Below are 25,763 nucleotides of genomic sequence, written 5' to 3'. Positions count from 1 at the left end.
ATGTCGTCATCTGTAAAATCGCGACTCATCCTGTCGTCCGCGCCCAAATCCTAAACTTGCACATACAAGGAAAAATAATAATATTAGATAATGAATTGCAAGATATAATAAAAATAAGAATTAATTTGCAAGACTTCATTTTAAAATAATAAAAAAATGTATATAATAGAAAACAGCATACTCCAAAAACATACAAACTGTCCTAACCGATTTGCAAAAAGTGGCATTGCTGTAGTGGGAGGAACGTTTTGATCGAGTCACTTTTGTTTAGGGTTCCACAATCTCATCTTGACATAGCCCAGTATACACCGGGAGATCTATACAAAATTCTCCACAAAATCCTGGAAAGTCATGCATGGTCCACATAAGAATTGCCCTTATAGTTGCAGATCGCCTACCAATATGTTTGCTCATGTCCTCCACTACAATTCCCTCCCACAACTCCTTTAGCTCATCAATCAGTGGGGAGAGAGGTAGACATCCATATTCTTGACTTTGTATCGTCCAAGCACAAGCAAGCTGAGCAAAAGGTGTCCTTTCTTGGTGGAAAGCCATGGCGGTATATTCTAGTTAACAAGGACCACGTGCCATACACTATAGGAGGTGGAACGTAAACCAAAAGGATTTACCCCATCCATGGCAAGACTGAATCGTAGATTCCTTGCCTCCTTTGCAAAGTCAGGGAAAGTCTCATCAATGTGATGCCATGCTTCTGAGTCAGTTGGTGTACGCTATACACCATCAGTGGATCGATTTTCCGCATGCCATGTAGTCAACTTTGCAAGACTCTTGGTCTGAAAAATGTGACGAATACATGATATTAGTAGAAAGTGCCTCAAAACCTTCTACAAAAGAGTCTGTCCTTGCAAGTCATTTTGATACCTGTCCGCACCGCTGTCAAAGAGTTTACTGTTCATAATATAAATCATGGGATTCTTATGAACATAGAAAAGCTTCACTGGAAGTTATATGGGAAATTTGCATACAAAATTCAAACATTGTTATTCAATAACCACCTTAGTTACATAAGATCTTTTGTATTTAGCATATAATTTTCAGTTATACATGTATATTTATGAAAAATAAGTCTATGGGAACCTACAACTTGGTCATCTAGAAGTAATTGACAGTCTGTATGATAAATCACATTATTTCAAGTGCAAAAATATGGTTAGAACACAAGAAAGATGCCAAAAGTTGCCAAAAGTTCACTAGGTCCACATGGGACATGGAGTAACAGACTTAAGTGACCAGCAAGCGACCTGGGTAGGTCAAAAAGTGACCAAGGACTGAGCAAGGAGCAGCCCGCTGTCAAAGGATTTGCGAAAGCAAAGTTGTGTCTACAGAAGACCTTGATAAATTTCAAGATGGAAGATCAATCAAGTGAATAATCCAATATTAGAGATAGAACTCATCATCAAACTGGTTCAGGCCTCCAACTCTAAATCATATAATTTTAATAGCCACAAAGCAATTTCAGAATACATTCAATAAAGTCTATCTGAGCAAAAACAGTTGTAAATTCTGTTATCTAGTATATAAGGTGTAAAATGGAAACTAAGCCAATCTTGAAGAGATACAAGGCTTCAGCTTACTCAAGGCGAGTTATAATCAGAAAAGCAGTTCATCTGATTACTAGTCATTTCCTCTCATAATGGCAGAAGGGAAATTGATGACGGTTGAAAGCCTTTCCATATTCTTCTTTTCCCATCCTTTTGGAATCTTCAAGATTTCTGCAAGCAATTAGCAAGATTGTCCATGTGGGAGTCGTTGGATTCATCGGCATTCATTTGATCCAGTCTTCAGCCTCATTCAGTAATCCTTACCTTTAGCCAAGTTAAACTTATTGAACTTGTCTTGATACCCAAATGGCAGCCATAAGGAACTCAATCCAGAATGCATATCATTCGTCCAACGGTAATATTGCAAATACCCCACAAGCTCTAGAATCTAGATCATATAATTCAAAGACAGACTTGAGACGTCAAACTTATCGAAAGCTCTTTAGCATCGTAATTTAGCCTTATCCTCCCTTTTCCAGTGTAGTATTTGATGCATATAGAGTTGAAGCACGAGAGTAACAACATCTTTCATGGCCTTGTGATAGAGTATGTTAAGTGAAAGGCAGCTCGATATGCTCACTTCAAAATTCTAATCTTCTTTGGACCGTAGAAGAATCAGGTTCTCTACATGGCGGCTTCATGAATACATGGCAAAGATTTTATGCTGATAATGATGCTGATGATGGAATGTTGGTAGATCTTCTCATCTTAGATAGGCTTGTTTATAAGTTCAATTCGAGGCACGTCTCGGAAAGGATGGGTAAGAGAGATGCTTTGATGCCATGAGATAAAGCCATTTGCGAAATTGAAGAGTCTCCAGAAGTCAAAATATCCAAAATAGTCCTTCAGAAGAGCTCGTCATCTTCCACCTTCTTCGTTGACTCCTTTTCGTTTGTAGCTTAGTTTTTGTCTTCTTCTTCGTGCAATGTGGCTTGTACTCACAGTGAGGTACACGCACCATGCTGGTGTGGAAGCCAGACATTGGCAATCCTGATCAATCCGATGCTCTATGATAGGGATTGTGAAGAGGAAAGTGAAGCCCTTGAGGAGGCGAGAGGTAACTTGCAATCCATGAAGGGCAATATGTACTATGATAATTCTGAGGGAATGCCAACAATACTCATAGGCAAGGAGGTATGAGGCAAGGGGCATAGAGCCCCTTCCTCAAACCTAATGAAAGAGCCCATCCACGGCAAGAAAAAAAATACCTCAAGTGCTGAAATACAGAGCGTGACTCTTGTGAAATTGACTGTAATAAAAACCTATGACAGGCAAATGGGTGGAGTGCTTGATGCTTCAACCTAAACTTCTACTGCTACTCCGACGGATTGATGTCCCCCCCCCCAAAACTCCTCTTTTCAAAAATAGTCCTTCTTTAATAGGCCCTCCAAAAGCAACCTTTTTTTTTGTAGAAAAGCCATCCAGTGCGCTCCCTCTTCAGCCTTTCCAACTTATTCTCATTACTAAAATTATCAGTGGCAGCATCTTTTCTGGACTATTTTGAGCACACATAGTTGCAGTTTGAACCACCCTCCTTAAATCCGATTCATCACATATCCTACACAATTTTGGGTCTAAGAGCTTCATAAGTTGTCCTTCGGCCACTGCCCATTCTAATATAGTGCGCTTCTGTCCAGATCCAAGCTTCTCAATTGGTTTCCTACCACTAACTAGTTCTAGCAATAAAATGCCAAAACTGTATATATCACAACTTTCTGAGACCTTGCCCCATAGTGCATACTCTAGTGCAAGATAGCCCAAAGTTCCTGAACTTGTTCAACTGTAGCATCCTCGCCATAAAGACTCAAACTTTTTATAAAGTTCGTAATACAACATTGTGCTCAGCATGTTCACAAAACACAATCTCCACATCCATAATATTTCCAAACTTCCCATACATGCCCATCACTATGCCTCCAAACTTCTCTCCACTATACTCACACGCAGAAAAAAAATGTAAACACAACGACTAAGTATGTACAAAGTAACAAATGTCACACACACAACATCTGGGTGGATTTCACACCTCGAATGCGCAGCAATATGACATCCACCCCCTCTAATCCTGCGCATCCTCCAGATGGGCCAACTACCCATGATCATTATCATCAAGATCCACAAACAGATCAATCTCTTCATTGTGCATTTCTAGTATATCAACGAGATTATTTGTCATATCATCTGTCTCTTCCATTGGAGTTTCTTCTCGTTGCTCTTCTCTTGCAAATTCTTCCAATGCATAATCTTGATCATCTCTTTTCTTGAAAATCTTGATTCTTTTTCCTACAATAGGCACTCTAAGCAATGTCCTATCCAATTCTATCAACTCATATGTTGCATTATCAAAGACATGTCTGACTATGTACGGCCCAAACCATCTTTTCACCATCTTCTGAAGTGCAGTATGCTGATTTTCAAGGCTGCTATCAAAGACTAATACCCAGTCTCCCTCTTCTATTGCTCTAGGCCGCAAGCGATGCCTACTGTCAAACCTGTCCTTATTTCTTAGTCTAGCAACCTTCAACATGTCAATAGCTAGCTGAATATCCTCTGGTCTTCTCTCCAACTGTTGAATCCGAAGAGCTAAGAGCTCCTCTCTCGTCAAATCCTCATGCCAAGGTAAAACTGACCAAGTCAAAGCACAAGTCTCTGTTGGCATAACCGGTTTCTGACCATACATCAACTCTGTGAGCATATATCCTGTGGTAACACTATGAGTCGTACAATCAGCCCACAAAGCAAATGGTAGAAGTCTCGGCCATTCTCCAATCCTTCCTCTGCATGCTTTGGATAATGCTTTCACTATCGGCGGATGCCCTCTTTCACTCTTCCCATTTCCCTCTGGATTGTATGCTGTGGTTAGAGCCAACTTGATTCCTAGTTGAGAGAAAAACTCCCTAGCTTCATCTGCATCCAATTCACCGCGGTCCGCAGTGATCTTACCCACACAGCCATACCTGTAGAAAATTTCTTCCAATAAGAACTTACACACTGCACTAGTGGTCTTCGTCTCAAAGATCTACCCTCAACATGATTGGTAAGATCCTCTCTAGCCAAAACAATATATCTCATCTGCCATAGGACCATAGACATAGTAACCAAGTCAACTACCCACTTATAAGGAATGCATAGCGGATAGGTCAAATGAATCTCATCTCGATGACACACTACCAAATACATCTGGCAATCTCTGTAAGTCTCTACAAAGTGAGAAACATCTCTATACATGCCTTTCCACCAATATTTCTCCTTGATTTTCTCATAAGTAGCCCACACTCCTCTATGACCAGCCCAAGGACTTTCATGAAACTCCCTCATCACCTGTAACTATGTCTCTTTATCACAGACAACCCGCAAAGGTAATCCGCCTCTTTTCTTCCGATGCTTCCAAAGAAATCTATCCTTGAGAAAATAACCATAGGCTTTCCTTCTGATCTTCTTGAACTCTTCATCTATCCATTCATCTCTTTTGCTTAGTATACTAAGGTACTTTCCAATCTGCAACCAATCTCCAACATAGAGTTCTTCTATGAAAGCCACAATATCATAGACATGGCAAACATGATCAACCATAGCGGCTGAAATTTATGCATCATCCTCTTCTGCAAGTAATATTTCCTCATCATCACATCTTGCTCTAGACAGCATATCTGCCACTGGATTATCCTTCCCAGCTATGTGTTTAAATTCTGGATTAAATGACTTGATGTAAGCAATCCATCTCAGCATAGCTATATCCGGAGTAGAGCAACTCGTAATCATACCTATCAATGGCAAGCAATCTGTCTCTACCACAACTGAGGCTCCAATAAAGTACTCCTTGTCATATTTGAGAGCCATAACAATCCCTAGTAACTCCCTCTTGGTTTGCGGATATCTCCTCTGTCTCTCGTTTAGGACTTTCGCCCCAAACCAAACAGCATACTTGTTTCCATCTGCATCACCTTGACCTACAGCCCAACCTATGCCAATTGGACTAGTGTCAACTGTCAATACAATAGGCCTTCCACAATTATAATCCACTTTCCTGAGAGTAGGAGCAATCTGCAATAACTTCTTCAATTTCCGCATGGCTCTAGTGTGGCTCTCATCCCAATAGAATTTTTGCCCCTTTCGAAGCAGTTGATATAAACAATCTGCTATGTGTGCAAAATGGGGTATCCAAATCATATAAAACACACAAGCTCCAATGAATCTCCGTACCTCCGAAGTTTTAGAACAATACTCTGTAATCTTGCCTATAGCATCCACCTTATCAGGTGAGGGTTTCCTGCCATAATACCCACACATATGTCCAACAATGACAACCTCATTCACTCCAAAAACTGATTTTTTCCCTGATAGTGTTAAGTTCACTTCTTCTAACCTGGCCAAAATCTTCTCACAAGCTGAAATATGATCAGCCACAAAGTATCTGTATCCTTGCTCATTTAGACTCTCATTCTTCTCTTCTTCTGCACACCCCTTAATGGGCACATCATCCAAGAAAGGCATGGTAAGCTGAGGTATATAATCACAAAGAACCTTATGCATGGCATTCATCATATGCGCAACAGAATTAGTGGCACCTTGAGGCAAAGTACACATCCTGACAAGCCCAATAGGAGTTCTCATAGTGGTTATGTCCCTGCTTTCCAAAGCCAGCTGAAACTTATCATATCCCGAATACAAATCACCTAAAGAATAGATGGCACGTCCAGCAAATGCTTCTGCAAACTCATCCACAACTGGACCTATACCAACATTCCTGATAGTAACTTTGTTTACTGGCTGCATATCCTGTGTAAATCGGAGAGTACCATTCTTCTTTGGAACCGTAAACCACCTATTTGAGTATGGTGCAGATGAAGGCTCTAGGATTCCCATCCTAATTTTCTCATTCAACAAATCAATCAGCTTTGGCAAATGTGCCTTAGGCATTGGAATAGGTTGGAGATTCCCTGGAATATGAGGAATAGTAAAGATGACCATAGGAGTAACAATATCTGGATTCACACATCCAATCTCATGCAGGAAAAAAGAAAACCCCCTTCCATGTCGCTCAAGCATCTCTTGAAAGCATTGCTTCTCTGTGGGTAGCAAGAAATCACCATTTCCAATTTTCAATTCAGCAAGAGTCTCTATTGAAAATTTATGGTCTATATGCTCCGGATTCCTCAAAATTGGCTGTTTGGCAGCCCTCTCTATTTGATGATCACTGTCAGGTGGAAGCGGTACAGCTACCGGCTTCACCTTCTCATCCACAGTCTTGTATCTTGTGTCAACCCTGGCCTCATTATGATCCTCTGCATTACTCAAATCTTGCTGTAAATCAGCAATTCTGCACTCCAATGGCTGAATATCCTCAACCCTCTGCTCTATGGACTGCATAAGAACATCCCTAAACTTTGGATACTAAAATATTTCAACAATAAACTCTGTTGGCTGAAAAGTTTCAGCCCTCTGTGTTTCTGTAAGCTGATCATAATCAGCTGGAAACTCTGTTTGCTGAATTTCTTCAGCACTCAATACTTTTTGATGAATCACCTCAGCCTCTGACTCTATCTTTGACACAAAATCTACAATTTCATGAAACATATCCAGGGATTGCACTAATACATTACTGTGACAACTCTGCATATCAGTTTTCAGCATATTTTCCATCTCTATCATCGTATCTGCACAAATCATACTGTCATACATCCCATCTATATGCTCATCATCCTCTAAAATTCTTGCATTTTTCAATTTTTTCTCCTTCCTGCATATGTTCTGCCTGGCAGCTCTAGGCAACTTAGAAGTCTTCTGATAACTCATTGAAGTGTTTGCTGAAATCCCAACAAAATCAGAGGAGAAAACACTGCTGCCAGGAGGCGAGAACTCCAATCTCCTCTACTCTGTACCACCGTCGTCTCGCGAAACGGCGATACCTAATGAAAACCTGAATCCCTCACAGTGGGCAAAGGTGCATCTCTAAGAGTATCCCTATTTCTAACATGGTTCACACACATGGTCATAAGCTGAACTACTCTCATGCCATCTTTACTGCGAATCCGTGTATAAGCAGATCCATCATCCATTACCTTTGTTTCCATGTGCATCTCTGTGATGAATGGTTGTCCAAGAATTATGGGATAAGAGCATGAATCCTGCACAAAGAAATGGAAATTCTCCTCTACATCTCCAATAGAAACCCTGACACTGGGACATGCAGCATACAAATCACCCACAGTGTTGTTGGCGGCTCTCATACGCCACCCATGCTCTACATCCATAGGCCATCTGTTACTTTCATAAACTCCATGAACTATGAGATTAATCTCTGAACCATGATCCACCAAAGCAACATAAGGCACCTGTTTCTCTCTAATTTTTACCATCGTCTCTGTAGTTGCCCTAGCCCAATGACTCCGCGAAAAGTGACTACGCGGTATCAAGACAGGCTCATCAATCTCAGCATAGTGCATAGGCTGAACTCTCTTCTCTATCTGTGGAAAAACAGAAGCATTCTCAACCATAACCTCATCCTCATCCTCATCCAACTCCCCAATCAAAACTCCCTGTGTATCAGTAGTAGGCAATGCATGTCTTTTCCTCTTCAGGACCTCTTGAAACTGATCTTGAAACTCTCTTTTTTAGATGCCCAAAACCTCAGAAATAGTAAAAGTCACCTCACTGCCAAGTATCTTATCATTAAAGATTTTCTTCATGTCTATAGATGTCTCAATATCAAACATCAATCTAAACCCTGGCTGCTTTCTCTCTCTAGGCTCTTGCCTCTTTTCTCTCTTTTGAGCATCTTTCATCTGTCGTTCTGGCCCTGGTCTCAAAGGCTATCCTGCAGTAGGTGGAGTAACAAACTCACCCCTTCTAGTCTTTTTAACTGCACTTGGATTTTCTTCATCCCTCTTATGCTTCTCCTCAACAAATACATCTGCTCCGTGAGACTTAGCCAAGTAGGCATAAATAGAGTACATGTCAACAAGCGAATCCCAACCTGTCTCAGATCTAATGCTAGAGCCTGCACTAGTCAAAATAGTTTGCTAAATTTTTCCCTTGTTTGTTATCTCCATAGCATAAGTCCATAATGCTGACTGATTCTCTGATCCTTTCTCAATCTGGACTCCATATGTAGAAGCATCTCCTCTAGCTGTCACATAAGAAGTACGCGCAGCCATGTCATCCACTAACTTCTTCATTCCGCCTTTCCCAAAGTTGATAGCAAGCGGAGCTCCTGTTTCGGTCAACCAAATCTTACCATCTTGTCCCCAAAATACCAAATTCTTCCTCCTTGCATCCTGAAAAGATTCACAATTCTTGCAATGTTGATGGTCTGTAATATCACACCAAATACATCTTCGATCTCTCTTAGGTGCACTAGGAGCACTCCTAGGTGCAATAGGAGCACTAGAAGAAATAGTAGGCGCAGTCGAAGCAAACTGCTCTTTCAATTTTCCCACCAATTCTGCTTTAACTAACTCTAGTGTCAAATCCATTATGCCTTTCATTATGTCATCAAGAGAGGTAGGCACCGACAGATTGGATGGTTTTGGAGCAGAAGGTGCAGACATCGGTCGTGAAACAGGAGGAATAGGAGGAGTAGAAGCAGTAGGCACTGGTAGAGGCCACGAAACTGGCTGAGGAGGAGAAGAAATAACAGGGATAGAAGCATGCATAGGAGCAGAAGACGGTGTCGGTGTCATAGAACCATTCTGTAGGCGGGTCTTCCATATCCTTCTCTTGGTCAAAGTCGAGACTTCTTCCTGGGCATCTTGCCAATCCTTTTTAAGTCCCATAGGCTTCGTGCGATCCTCAAGAAGCTCTCCCAATTCTTCCTGAAGAGAAGAATCTGTAGTTTGCAAGAAAAGCTCAACTTTCTCAACATCCAATGCTCTTTGTTCAATGGCATCAAGCTGACTATACCTCTCTTCAAATTCTCTAATCAACTCTGAAACAGCTTGACATGTAGACCCACTCTCGGAATGACCGCCGTATAGCCATACCAAAGTCCTCAAGGAAATACTCTTCTTTCAGGGCCTTCTTAAAATCTTGCCGATGCGAATTTTGAATAAAAGGATCAGTCATTTTTTCCCTCAAGGCGGGTGTGACAAGACGAAGGAAATACTTACTCATAAGTCCAGCTAGAACTCCAAAAAACCCCACCTTGATCTCATATGTCTTCAAATATGATGAAACATTACGGCCATCAAATAGCTTCTTCTCATTCTCAACTGCTTCAATCACCTTAGTCGCACTGATTGCATTCTCCTGCTCCGAATATAGTTGCCTTTGTTGAGACAACTGTTGTTGATGCAATTGCTGCTTGTGCTGCATATACAATTGTGTCTATTGATTTTGAAGCTGCATATACATGGACATATTCTATAAAATCTTCTTTAGATCATCTGTTGAAGTACTTGAAGCAACAATCAATGATGGAGATGAAGTAGAGGACGCAGCAGGAATCGAAGAAGAGGCTGAAATGGATGCTAAAGTATCTCCCATCCTGAAAATTATGCGACGCTTTCACGTGGGGTTCACCAAAGATGTCGAAGGATTTGCGAAAGCGAAGTCGTGTCTACAGAAGACCTTGATAAATTTCAAGATGGAAGATCAATTAAGTGAATAATCCAATATTAGAGATAGAACTCATCATCAAACTGGTTCAGGCCTCCAACTCTGAATCATATAATTTTAATAGCAACAAAGCAATTTTAGAATACATTCAATAAAGTCTCTGTCTGAGCAAAAACAATTGTAAATTTTGCTATCCAATATATAAGGTGTAAAATGGCAACTAAGCCAATCTTGAAGAGATACAAGGCTTCAGCTTACTTAAGGTGAGTTATAATCAAAAAAGCAGTTCATCTGATTACTAGTCATTTCCTCTCATCATTGCAAAAGGGAAATTGATGACAATTGAAAGCCTTTCCATATTCTTCTTTTCCCATCCTTTCGGAATCTTCAAGATTTCTGCAAGCAATTAGCAAGATTTTCCATGTGGGAGTCGTTGGATTCATCGGCATTCATTTGATCTAGTCTTCAGCCTCATTCAGTAATCCTTACCTTCAGCCAAGTTAAACTTATTGAACTTGTCTTGATACCCAAATGGTAGCCATAAGGAACTCAATCCAGAATACATATCATTCGTCCAAAGGTAACATTGCAGATACCCCACAAGCTCTAGAATCTAGATCATATAATTCAAAGATAGACTTGAGATGTCAAACTTATTGGAAGCTCTTTAGCATCGTAATTCAGCCTTATCCACCCTTTCCCAGCATAGTATTTGATGCATACAGAGTTGAAGCACGAGAGTAACAACAGCTTTCATGGCCTTGTGACAGAGTATGTTAAGTGAAAGGCAGCTCTATATGCTCACTTCAAAATTCTAATCTTCTTTGGACCGTAGAAGAATCAGGTTCTCTACATGGCGGCTTCATGAATACATGGCAAAGATTTTATGTTGATAATGATGCTGATGATGGAATGTTGGTAGATCTTCTCGTCTTAGATAGGCTTGTTTATAAGTTCAATTCGAGGCACGTCTCGGAAAGGATGGGTAAGAGAGATGCTTTGATGCCATGAGATAAAGCCATTTGCGAAATCGAAGAGTCTCCAGAAGTCAAAATACCCAAACTAGTCCTTCAGAAGAGCTCGTCATCTTCCACCTTCTTCGTTGACTCCTTTTCCTATGCAACTTAGTTTTTGTCTTCTTCTTCGTGCAACGTGGCTTGTACTCACAGTGAGGTACACGCACCATGCCGGTGTGGAAACCTAACATTGGCAATCCTGATCAATCTGATGCTCTATGATAGGGATTGTGAAGAGGAAAGTGAAGCCCCTGAGGAGGCAAGAGGTAACTTGCAATCCATGAAGGGCAATATGTACTATGATAATTCTGAGGGAATGCCAGCAATACTCATAGGCAAGGAGGTATGAGGCAAGGGGCACAGAGCCCCTTCCTCAAACCTAATGAAAGAGCCCATCCACAGCAAGAAAAAAAATACCTCAAGTGCTGAAATACAGAGCGCGACTCTTGTGAAATTGACTGTAATAAAAACCTGACAAGTAGATGGGTGGAATGCTTGACGCTCCGACCTGAACTTCTGCTACTACTCCGATGGATTGATGCCCCCCCCCCCCCAAAACTCCTCTTTTCAAAAATAGTCCTTCTTTAATAGGCCCTCCAAAAGCGACCTTTTGTTTTGCAGAAAAGCCATCCAGTCCCCTCCCTCTTCAGCCTTTCCAACTTATTCTCATTACTAAAATTATCAGTGGCAGCATCTTTTCTGGACTATTTTGAGCACACATAGTTGCAGTTTGAACCACCCTCCTTAAATCCTATTCATCACATATCCTACACAATTTTGGGTCTAAGAGCTCCATAAGTCGTCCTTCAGCCACTGCCCATTCTACTATAGTGCGCTTCTGTCCAGATCCAAGCTTCTCAATTGGTTTCCTACCACTAACTAGTTCTAGCAATAAAATGCCAAAACTGTATACATCACAACTTTCTGAGACCTTGCCCCATAGTGCATACTCTGGTGCAAGATAGCCCAAAGTTCCTAAACTTGTTCAACTGTAGCATTCTCGCCATAAAGACTCAGATTTTTTATAAAGTCTGTAATACAACATTGTGCTGAGCATGCTCACAAAACACGATCTCCACATCCATAATATTTCCAAACTTCCCATACATGCCCATCACTATGCCTCCAAACTTCTCTCCACTATACTCACACACAGAAAATAAATGTAAACATAATGACTAAGTATGTACAAAGTAACAAATGTCACACACAAAACATCTGGGTGGATTTCACACCTCGGATGCGTAGCAATACGACACCGCATTTTTAGTGCAAAATGCGGGCTGCACAGTCTGAGGCAAACTGGAGAGAGCTGGAGCTATGGTGCATGATATGGAGCATGCAAACTGAAGATCAATAGGCCCAACTACTGAAGATGTAAACATGGTGAGAGCTCCACTTCTCTGCCTCTTTGGTCCGACAAAAATGCATGCTCAAACAGTCTATAAAAGAGGAAAATCTGAGAGAAAAATATTCAGCCTGCTCTTATGCACGACTTCTCTCATTTTGTTTACCTTATTCTTGGTCCAATGAAGCCCGACTTGTACCCAAGTACTTGAGTGGCTTTGGGACAAGCAAAGGGTGGGGATATTGAAGGCATATGGGCTGTTATGGGCTGAAATAACTAGTCATAAACAGGGCAACCCACTATTATGGTCTATTTTTATGAGCAAACATGGGATTTATGTGGTTGTAATGGAAGGAAATGACCTCTTTTCTTCAAGACATTGTTCATGAATGATCAGAAGTGCTTCTTCTTGAATTTATGCACTCATTTTGAACTTGATTATGGGCTTGAATTTTCTGTTTTAAAAGAGGGCTGAAGCTAAAAATATGCTTCTTCAATTCATTTCATGTATCTTTGGCCCAAATCTTGGATGCATTTGAATCTATCAACAATATACTAGTTCCAAAGGGTTGAAAACCATCTATGTACTTGAAATAAATGCCATTAGAACTTGCATTTGACATTCACAAATGAATTGAGAATCTGAAAATATCATTTATGATATGATGTATGTATCCAGAGGCATTCGATGTAATCAAGATAGACTTATTCCTTCTGTTCATGTATGCTAAGTACATAGTGAAAAAGCTTGAACTCTTCTTCCGTACCTAAATCATTTCTAAATCCCAGATCTTATTAAACCCCAATCTATTTTCCCTTCCTCAATCTTGAATCCTAAACTCTTCTTCTACACTAAAGCCCCGGTGGTAGACCTTCGTAGACCTTCAACTCTTAATGTGACGACACCGCACTTGGGACATGTGGCCAACAATTCAAACTCTCCCCGAAAGAGAAGACAATCATTGGGGCAAGCATGAATGCAATTATAATCCATGCCTAGCTTTCATAGCACTTGTCTTGCATCATCACGAGACTCAGGCATCATGTTTTGGGTAGGCAAAATGTAAGATTTCAATGTTCTACAAATTGCAATGAAGCACATTATTAGAGTACTACATAGCACATTTAATCATACACATCATAATATACCTGAATAGCTCTATCACACTCGCATCACTCCATCCATACTTTGTTTGTATGCTCAACAATGCAAGAAGTGTCTTCAAATGGGATACCTGACTTCCATCATACAATGGAATGGCAACCTCTGCAATCAAAGGATCTTGGGATTCCGAGTCCGTCGGAAGCAATGATTCGACTATGTCCTCTAATTCGGGCTCCAAAAAAGTAGGAGGATCGTCCATGTCTCCAGCATTCTCACCCATAGAAGGGGGTTGAGAATTATCACCTTCTATGAGATAGTTAGTTATCTCAGACGGCATTTGAGAACCTGTCTTACTAGACGCAAGAGATCTACAGACTACAATGTATCGACATGGCCCTGACCTTGTAAAGGACGTTAAGGAGCTAACTTCTAAGATAACCCCAAACTGTTATACTTAAATCAATTACATGTCATATAGTAATGAGAGAGAACTTACTGCAATCTCGTAATTCAAGAGTGCTTGGTCGATTATCTCAACTCAAAACTCTCCATACCATTGCACATGCTCTATGGACAAACGACGTTTGCGACGAATGGCCAATTTGCATTGCGTGCATGGACAAGGGACACGTTGATTGAGCCAAGCCTCACGATCCCCACCATGTTGATCGTGAGTGCTAGACATCTTGACTGCAATGTAATGGAATGATAATTTAATAACGATTATATATTGTATATTGGGACCACTCGACTATATATATTTCAAGTTTTTTTTCAAAACAATTTATATATATATCTTTGAGTTCGGCTCTAAACTTATCTATCTTTGAGGTCGGCTCTAAACTATGCTCACACACATACATTTTTATAACAGTTAATAGATCTTCCACTATGCCTTGAAACGCACAACTCCTTTTGAAGCCTTTATTGGTCAAACACTAGTAGTGAGTTGTTTGAAAGTTTTTGGAAGCATTACTTATGCTCATAGAAAGAAATTAGACTCTAAAACTCTCAAACGTATTCTCATGAGTAATAGTAACATCACCAAAGCATTTTACTTTTATGATCCTAGTAAAAGAAGTATTTCTACATCTCAAAATATCATTGTGGATGAATATGTAGTTTAGAAAGATCTTGCAAAAGATACAATCCAAACAAAACAAGCATCTCATTTATCTTTCTCTACATCTCTATCTCTCTCACTCTCTCTCTAAAATTATAATCAAGCAAAACAAGCATCCCCCTTCACACTCCTTTCCATTTCTCTTTCTTTCAACACTTCCTACCCTATATACATTGCAAAGATTGAAGAGAACCAACACAGAAAAAATATAAAAACACTCTCTTCCATTTCTCTCTTTCAACACTTCCTAAACTACATTGCAAATTAAAGCAACACAAAGATTGAAGAAAAACCAACACTTTCTAACCTCCATTGCAAAGAATAAAAACCAACACAATAAAAAATTTGAAAATAGTCGCTTCCATTTCTCTCTCTTTCAACACTTGCTAACCTACATTGCAAAGCAACACAAAGCAACACAAAGATCGAAGAGAAACCAACACTTTCTAACCTACATTGCAAAGCAAAACAAAGATTGTAAAGAAACCAAAACAGGGCATATCGTCGTGCTCTCTTCTTCTTCCACGACCTCTTCGTGTGGGCGACACTCCTCTCCTTGCGTGCGGCTCGCAGCTTGCTTCCTTGCTCACCTCCCTTTCTCTTTCTCTCTGCCTTCGCCTTGCTTCTGCAATTCACGCACGCATTTGAAAGAAACATTCAAAATTCCGCGAAATGTTACCAGAGTAAGTCATCGCTATTAGCATCGCTATTTAGATAGCGACGCAGATAGCGATGCTAATACCGATGCATTTTTTAACTTAAAATATTTCGAGGATTAGCGACGTAAATAGCGACGCCGAAAAAACAATCGCTACTTAGCATCGCTATATGTGTGTACCCTTGTAGTAATACAAATGTAATTTTGTAAGATAAGAGAATGAGAGATGAAGATACTAGTGAGACTTCAAAAAGGATAACACATAGAATTCCTAAGTAGCCTATGGCTTCAATTCAACCTACTTCTCTAGCATGCAATGGAGGATGTATCTCAAGAGAAAAGAAAGAGGATGGGAAGGAAAAGGATAAACGACCAAGTTACAAGCTACAATGTGACATTGAAGATGTAAAGAGAGTGCTTAAAGAGTGTATTCTCACTCTTGGAAAGGTGCTTGGTATTGCAAATTGTGAATTTCATGATGAAATCATTGAAATTATAAAGATGAAATGACATTTTCTTAGTGATTCAAAAAATACTATGGTATAGATCGAAAAAGACCCCAACTTACAGGCAGAAGAGAATGTAGTACTTAAGAGTGATCCACATGGTTTGCTTTTAGATATAGCTTATATATGTGACAGCTGTTGAAGAGGATGTTTTGATTATGAGTGTAGAAGAAATTTCGCAAAGGGTAGGGAGTCAAGATGATATTTTGAATGTAGATACACAATATATGAAAGTAGTGATTCATGATTCATTTGTGAAAATTGCAGATATAATGAAATTTGTACAAAGACAAAGGCAATGTATTACAAAGTGACTTGAGATATTTTGTCATGCAAGATACTTCTTTATGGTTACTTGAGATCAAGATTTTATGATTTGATATGCTTAACGATAAAGTAGACAGGGATATATGTTTTTCCATGCATGACATTGGGCAATCAAGCAGCCTTCTCTACTTACTGTTTTTCACTTCCTCTTTTTTTAATCCTTTTAGCAACAATAAAGCATTATCTTTGTTATGTTGGGGGTTCAAGAGAGGATTAGTAGCCAAGACATGAACACTACATCGTAGAGACTATCCACTTCTTATATCTTGAAGTCCGGATCATAGTTACAAATCCTAGTTGCAACATACTGTTCGAGTAAGAATTGGTATGATAAATCTTCCAAAATGCTTAAATTAAGCATTGATAAGTACTAGACAACTGTAGATTTCACCTCAATCTTACTAGCCCTAGTGCCAATAAAATAGGTTAAAAGAGTGAAAAATCAAATGAATATTTTAAAAGTATTTAAAGAATTTAGGCTATTTGTGTCCAAGAAGGATAATTCTTCATTTGATTGACTCAGTTCTTCTTTTCACAAAACTATGCAATAATCCTTTCTAAGGCTTGTGAATTTCTAAAGGACATTTTATAAAAGAATTGATTTGCAAGGATAGGGATAAAATATTTACTTGAGTGAGTGACTCAATAGCCAAGAAGCACACAAAGTGAAAATAGAATTCATGCAACTCATACACTTGCATTTATAGAACGAATAATCTAATGTTGCTCTACTATCTTGAGGAAGCTTCTATAGCCTTTTCTTTACAATTCTCCATTGGTTGTAGAATCTTCCCTAAAATGGATAGTGGATAAAAGTATAACAACCTTAAGTAGTAAACATGATAACAATATTAAGTACAAACACTCTAAATACATTATACACATGCAAACTCCTAGCACACTCCTCAATTTAAAAAATGTAATATCTAATCTTAACAACATGTGATACCTAGAACCCTTCACAATTGGATTTTAGGTTCAAAATTATTTGTCCTAAAAATGTGTATTAAATGTTTGATAAGATACTATACTATTATTGTGTGGTACATTAAATGTCTTGTTAACATTGTCAAAGTAGCAAGTTTGTTTAGTTTTATAAAGGAATAAAGTAATTACACACTTTGGAATTTCTCTCCCCTTAGAATTTTTTAGTCCATGTAATTATCCTCTATATAAAGGTTCTTTGAGATTTTCGCATCCATTCGTACTTTCTCTATACACCACCAATATCAATTATTTGAAGAATGATAGTTGTCTAAGCATTAGAATATCTAAAGAATATGATAACACTTAGTACTTTGAGAAATAGATAGTATCATGAGTTAAATTTTGACATGCAAGAAGACAAACACTAGTAGAAAAATGAAAATTCTTGACTTAGATCGTTTTTGGTAAGGATTTTGATCATTCTAAGGCCTAATGACCTTAGAAGGCTCCTCTAATCACTTTAAGTATAAAGATGACCCCATTTTGAGCTCTCTGGTGAAAGTTTAATTGGACCCTATGGCATGCATAAGACCATTCCAATGAGCTCTCCAATGAAAGTAATGGCATTTTTTGTGGTGCAATTTTATCAAGACTCTATGGTATGCACATGTCTTTTCCAACATGTTTTAGTGGTCTTGTGCATGTCATAGGATCCAAGTAAAATTGCACCACAAAAGGGCCCATAACGTTTACTAGAGAGCTCAGAATGGGGTCATGTTTAAACTTAAAACAATCTCAAGGGTTTTTCTAGCTCATCTATTGCCGAGTCCTCACCTTAAAATAGTTTGCATAAGAAATTTTCATATTTCTATGAGTGTTTGCCTTGTCTCAGAATACTATATTTGTCTCAAAGTATTAAGTGTTTTCATATTCTTTGTATATTGGCATATCAACCCAATATTTCTTTCAAAGTATGTGATAACACTAGTACTTAATGAGATCTTACAATAGCTAGCAGTTGATGTTGGGCTTGAGGGCAATCCACAATACCTACATTTATTTCTAGAGGACATGATGTTCCTCAATAGAAACGACAAGGAGATCAAGGATACAATAATTTTGGTTGTCCTAAGATTTGCATTTCTCATATTTTGTTTAGTAATCATATGCATTAGAGGCATTGATAGAGGGCTTATCAATTTTGGAAACACGTTCTAAATAGCATTGCATAAAGCTATGATGCACAATTACTAAGAAGCTAGACTAGACTTAGAGGTCTTAAATAAAAATATACAAAAAAAAATACTTTGACCATCCTATTACTATCTTTGGGCTCGCTTACATTGCAATATTGATCTTGATGTTGCACTATTATGGTGGTAGCATGGCTCTAGCAAGGTATATCATTATATATGTTGTATCTAGTTCATCTCAAAATATCCTCTCCACCATTCCTCTTTTCTATGTCAAAGGCATACATGTCACAAATACATGCACATGCACACACACACACACACACACACACTCTCTCTCTCTCTCTCTCTCTCTCTCTCTCTCTCTCTCTCTCTCTCTCTCTCTCTCTCTCTCTCTCTCTGATGACAAGAGTTAAATGCTACTCAATCCATAATTCAAGCAACACAATGAAACCACACTTCATTTGTAATTCAAGGAGGTAGGTATATTAAAAGAAAATTTTGTTGTATTTCTATAGCCCACAAGTAAATTCTAGAATAATCCACATGATTGATTCTTACATTTGTAAAAAACTTATTTTGTATTCCTTTATAAAGTAGATATAGCTATACAAAAAATGTGAATATACAAAATACACACAATGATTCAATGAAAAAATATGGCTTTTGATTTTTTCATTTATACAAAACTTATTTTGTATTCATTTACAAAGTAGATATAGCTATACAAAAAATGTAATATACAAATTTTTTCTCCAATCCATAAGTGTGTTCCACTCAAAACCTTGGCATTTTCAAAGCTAGAGTCCATGCTAATTCTGACATGCATAGATGCATCACCATGATCCACTAGTCACACAAATACAAAACATTAACATGAAGGAAAATTCCAAAAAATCACTCTATAAAACTTTTTTTCTTCATTCAATTTAAATAGCAGATAATACTAAAAAAGAGGAAAAATAATGTTCGTTTATCTATCCTCAATGGTCCTTTACGAATTCATTGAAGATGTTTGAATTATTTTCATCAAGCTCATATTTGTTATTATTATAATCATATATGAAGTTTGCAAGAGTAATGACACTTTCAATATCTATCATATGAGGGTCTATCAAATCATATGTAAAACTGAGTGTCCCCTTTGATTATTTATACCATCCAAGTTGAACCTCCACTCCTAAGGACCTATCTAGGGGTCTAAACCCTCTCTTGTATTCCACATAGGCACCACCAACTTTTCTTCTCATCTTTTGAACTCGTCCTAAGTACCACACACTTTGGCTTTATTTTTTTAGATACTTTTTGAAGAGCTTATCAATGCCCTTGTGATCTTTCCATTGGTATTCTCTTCTTGGAAATACAACACAATTTGAACCAATGTCAAATAGGTTGTCATTTTTTTGAGTATGATGTTTCTCATCCTTACTATAGTATACTCCTTGTCGCACCCTTGTAAGCCTATCTTTGGACAATGTGGGATTACCATTGAGTTGACATACCAATGTTGACTGAAAAAGAAACCTACTATTGTCAAGCTCCACTACTGGATTTACTTTGTCCTTTCCATCTAAGAAAGAATCTACTACATGTCTTATCTCACTTGTGGATACATCCTCCTTTGAATCCACTTCATCATTTATAAGAGCTGAAAATTCCTCGTCTATATCGAAATCTTTGAAATTTGAACTAGCATAAGCATCATTCAGACCAAGGCTCCAACCACCAGTGCTTATCCCCTTTACCTTTTGGTTTCATTTGTAAATGATCACAAATGTGGTAAGCACTTTGTAAATCCCCTTTTCAAGGCATAAATTACCTTCTCATCAGTTGAAACACATATGTAGTCACTTAAATCTACTTCTTCCACTGTTTCCTTGAGATTGAGCTCTCTCTATACATGCTCATGTTTCTTATGGGCACGTTTAAATTTCACACTATTTTCCTTGCACTCAAAATATGAAAGCATATTCAAGATCCCTATACTATGTAGCATGTCCATCAAATCATAAGTGCACTCTTGCCCAACCATGCTCCGAACTTTGTTGAAGAAGATTTCAACTATATCAGATCCACTCAAATGTATTGGAAGCATCTTATTTAAATGAAAGTCCTTAAAATATTTTATGAGCAGTACAACAAAGTGGCACTTCATTGACTATCTCTATTTGATGCATGTCCAATAATAGGACCTATCGTTGAGGCAAGCTTCTCATCCCACAATGTTGAGATTTCTCTCCATTGTCTTTGGATAGAACTTGCATCAAAACAATTGCATGTGCAATGAGCAACCACCACAACTAAGCGTGGAAGTGCTTCATAAAGTGGATTTGCAACAAAGACTCTTGCATAACCACCAATGATATGAGTCTCAAAAGCATCAACAATTACATCATAGGCTACTTTTCCTTCAACTTTAATCATGCATGAAGTCTCGCACTCATGGTGTAAAGACTTGTATCCATCAAACCCAATAAGCATATCATCTTTAAAGTTCCACCTACAATCAAAACAACAAATGTTATAAAATTTAAAATTTGATCGAGAATAATTTTTACAAGCCCAAAAAATAAATTTTGCAATATGTTTACCTTATTCAGCTTTTTATGGTAGTCTCATCTTCCAAAAGAAAAAACAACATTTCTTGCAATGCCATGTTTCTCTTTCTCATTCTGATATATTTCAATAATAGTGCCAAAAATAGATCCATATATACCAGGTATGAAGTGGATGGCTTGTCTATGGGCTTTCTTTGTCATTGAGAGTGAAGGGCCATTGAGGTTAGTAGTAAGGAAAACATGTAACCTTGGTCCACCCCACATCAATATATCATTCAGTGTACCACCATTGAAGAAGGGGAAGATTGTAACACAAGGAGACTCAAAAGTAAAGGTAGTGTATCACACAATTGATGCATTAACCTTCTACATCATCCCACACTCCACTTGAAATTATTGTAGTTTGGTGTTATTGGAGCCCTTGTACATTTTAGTACAACATGCTAAATTTGAAGAAAAATAGCTAATATTGTCTATGGTAGCTTCAAGGGACCTTGGCCAATAACTCTCCCTGTCTTGATAGCATCAAAGGAAATGCCAATTGTTCGTGCACAATGGTGATTCGTGAATGTGCACAATATAGTTCCTACCCCTAACAAATCACCTTGTTGCTTGGTGGGACCAAAACTAGGACTCACACCTATGGTGGTCTTAAGATGCTTTGGCAATGTTCTGTCTCCGCTCTGTTCCTGTTCTATTCTATTCTGTTCTATAGATCTTATGTAAGTGTTATGTGGAATGTATGTGTGACTTTGAAATTTTTTTCTAACTTTTGGAAAGGATGAATCTAAGTTCAAAAGAGCTAAAACAAATGGAAGAAGCAGCTACTAAAGACTAAAGAGAAGACTGGAGTGATAGTGACAGTAGTGAGCCATGAAGAGATACTGTAGTGGCTCTAGTGCCTCTTCACATCAGACATACCTCTTAGGAGGTGCATCTACGACCTAAGAAGGATTATTGAGAGTCATTAGAGAGTATTGTAGTGAGAAAATTATGTACTATTAAGAGAGAGAGAGAGAGAGAGAGAGAGAGAGACAGAGATAGTCAATTCTATCAAAACAGTGTATCTTTATATGAGAGATTGAGGGAGAAAACTATGAAAATAATAAAGATGAATATTATGTGATTGATTTCCATTAAAAAATGGTTTATTCTTTTATGTTCCTTGTTCTATTGAAGGATTCTATGAAGGTATTGAAGATTATGGTTGATTCTATCAAATCCGTGGGAGATATCTACTATGATGCTGCGTGAAGATTTGTTGTTTTTTTTGTTTTGGTCATCAAAAGAATAAAATAAGAGCTTGTTGATGCTACAAGATAGATTTTCTTGTAGTAGAATCCCCTTTTCCTTGGTGTTCCTCTTGGGGCTCCATGTTTTTGGTGTGCAGACGGGGAAACTTGCCATCAACAAGCATAAAAAGAGGCTGAAAATGAAGGAAATGGCATTGCCAAGAAGAGGAGAATTCAATGGATGCTTGCAAATTTCCTTCTTCCATTGAAGAGTTGGAGATTCTTATTGCCAAATCCACTTTCCACGAGAAGTTTATCCCACAATGCCAGAAACATATTACCATCATGATGCATGCTCTATGTGGTGGACTGTTTCCTCTTCCCGTTGAGGTAGCAGAAACTTGCATCTTGGTGGCAAATTGTTTGGGAACAAATTGAAGAGCAGAAGCAGAGAGAATGACTATCCATGGAAAATTTGGTATTCATTGAGAAGTTTCCAGACATCATCAAGTGGGAGATCGTGAAGAAGTTTTAGGAGTCGTGGTCTGTGGAGGTTCACAAAAACAAGAAGAAAAAGAGATGGAATTTGTTCATGGATGCTCAATAGCAATATACGTGGGATACTTGGTGCACTAACAATCTTTTGTTTGTCCAATTAGCAACCCACTGGAAGTTGGTAGACATAGTGTTTTTCACAACATACACTGGCACAACAACGATCCTAAGAAGAATGAGTTTTGATACTTTCAGAATGGAATATCTCCCCCTCTATAGTGATTTGAAAGCCGAATTCAGAGATGTTGAAAAGAAGGAAGTAGAAGAGATGTTGGCCAAAGAATCCCCCAGAGACTAAAGCCCTCTCTAATACTATCATGTTGAGTACAGACCAACTGGTTGGAGCCAACCCCCTAATGAATGACGCAATCAAGAGACAAGCATTAGAACGAGTCCAGAGGTACGTGAGAAGAGAGAAGGCAAAAATCAAAGCTGAGAATGGGCTCGCAACAGAAGCTTCCTTTGACGCCCTAAAAGCACTCTTTACAGAAGTTTCCATGGTGACTCAAGGTCCCCTTCCTAGTCAGATTTGTCTTGGAAATATTAATGACTGGCCAGCAAACGTAGTCCCATTGCCAATTTTTAAGGGAGAGTACAATGAAGACCCTCATCTTCATGTAGCAGAGTTCATGGTTGCATGTGTAGCTAACAATGCTAGAACCCCTGAGCATTGGTTAGCAATATTCCCCACCACTTTCAAGGGCGCGGCTTTTTAGTGGTATGAGAGGCACGCAGCAGAAACTTTTGGCACATGGGATGACCTGGAGTTGGCCTTCCTCACTAAATTCAGGTGTGAAGGTTTTGAAGAGCGGATGCAAGAGGAGTTCATGAACCTAAGTCAGTCCTCTGGAGAAAGAGTAGAAGCTTATGTCTTGCAAATGGAATCCATCCTAAAGAGATGGACTAACCATCATTTGGACAAAGGAATCCAGAAAGGAGTGTTTCTTAGAGGCCTACAACCAGAAGTTTGCAAGTTCATGGAATTGAGAAGACTAGTCAATCTACAAGCTGTAGTGGAAGGTGCAAGATTGTATGACGAAGTTGAAGCAAGGTTGTCAATGACTCCAGGAATAGGAGTCTTATCTCCTCCATGCCAGGAATGGTATACCCACCAAATGCAGTTCTCGGGACACTTCTCTACCTCTATCCCCAGATGCAAACAGTGCCACAGTATAATATACCTAATCCACTGTGGTCACCATAGACGACAGTGCCTAAAATGATGGTTCAACCACAACAATAGTGGCCTCAAACAGTTCCTCCAATGGCCACTCAACAACAGTGGAATCTTGCCAACTGGAGTCAACAATCCCAAGTCTCAACAGGAGCTCTGAATTAGAACTAGAATAGAGGACCTTCTGGATCAACTCAACCAATGTATGCAGTAATTACAGAAGCTTCCCAAAACTCTACTACAAGTACTTCAAGAGGTGAAAATATAAAGAACTACTTATCCAACTCAATTGCAAGTATCAAGAAAGAGCTTATGGATGTGATTACAGAGAAACTACAAACTCTAAAGGTAAATACCACCAATATATCCACTTCTATGGGAGTTGGAGAGATGTAATGCATTCTAATATATGGTGCAAAAAGTGTCATCAAGCACGACATTTAGCCACTGAATGTACCCAAAAACCAACCATTTGTGGAGCCTTCTGTTTCTACTCTTTGCGGAAGAACCATATAGAGGATATTTCTCTCTGAAAGAGATGCATGAACGAAGACAGAAGGTTGAAAATGCAAGATTCAACTTGCCAGAGTCCAAAATGACAACATAGGATATTGGACCAAAGCCTAGGGAGTTTGGTCCTAATTTTGGTCCAAGAAGGTTTCCCTCTCAAAGTTACAAAGGATGATAGTCTAGTGGTGGTCAAAGATGAGAAGTGGAATGTTACATGTGTGGAGAAAAGGGTCATATCTCCCCAAATTGTCTAAACCCTAGACGATCTGTGGATTACAAGCCGTTAAGCAGTCGATGCAAAGGAGAAGGCCATACTCCAAAGGACTGTCCAAATCCAGTCTCTATAAAGGCCAATGCCTCTGATAGCCAATAGAAGGCACAAGAGCCTATCTCCAATTTGGTAGAGTTGGAAGTTGCCACTCTCATACGCGTGAAGAAGAAGAAACCAATTGTTCAGAATGAAAATAATTTCCTTTCCAAGATTGTGAAGTTCAACCTACCAATAGAGGGATAGAGCAGTACAGGATAGAACAGTGCAGTAGAGCACTGTAGTGCCACAGAAAGTCATAGAGGCAGTCCTAAAAGTAGGACCAGAGATCCAGGAGATAGACGATGTAGAAGCACCTCCAGAAACAGAAGAACTTCCAACATTGCCATTACTAGAAGAAAAAGGAAAGATGAAAATGGGTGTAGCCCCATTCCCCAGCAGGCTGGAGAAGCCTATGGATCCTATCAAAGACTAAGACTTGGTAAAAGACCTAGACACTTTTAAACCAAACTTAACATTCCGATAGTTGCTGATGTTGTCTCCGAGCTTCCGAAAAAAATTCAAAAGCATCTTGACAAGAAGATGGGGATTAAGGATTGTTCCTTCAACAATGACCAAGACCAATAAGGCCCCGGAGCCTGTAAAGGAAGTAGATGTGGCTAATGCCTTCCTAGATCCTAGAACCCTACTGATTAGTGTATGGATTGAAGGATGCTTTATCTCAAATGCATTGATTGATGGAGGTTCATCAGTAAACATAACAATGGATTTGACAATGAAGGACTTAGGATTGCAAGAAATTCAACCTACACAAGGGCTTATCAGATTGGCAGACCAAAGTAAAATTAAACCATTGGGCATCCTCCCATACGTAAAAATAACCCTTGTAGGAAAAGACTATTGGCTAACATATTTGGTGGTTAAACCAAATTCTTATGGGACCTCATACCCTCTGTTGTTGGGAAGACCTTGGATTTTTCAAGCGAGAGCCAAGACAGACTGGTTCAAAGGAACCCTAACCCTAGGTAGAGGACCCAACAAAGTGGTGTTGAATTTGTATGGATTGCAAAAAGGCAATGGATCCACATCCATTGAAGTCATAATTGACTCCTCCAACGAGGTAATAGATGGTACATCAGGAGATG

This window comes from Lygodium microphyllum, chromosome 15 (genome assembly GCF_053477565.2).
Source record: "Lygodium microphyllum isolate KBCC chromosome 15, Lygodium_microphyllum_v1.1.10, whole genome shotgun sequence".
Taxonomy (NCBI): Eukaryota; Viridiplantae; Streptophyta; class Polypodiopsida; order Schizaeales; family Lygodiaceae; genus Lygodium; species Lygodium microphyllum.
The sequence above is the reverse complement of the archived record's forward strand: the minus strand, read 5'-3'. Positions refer to the sequence as shown.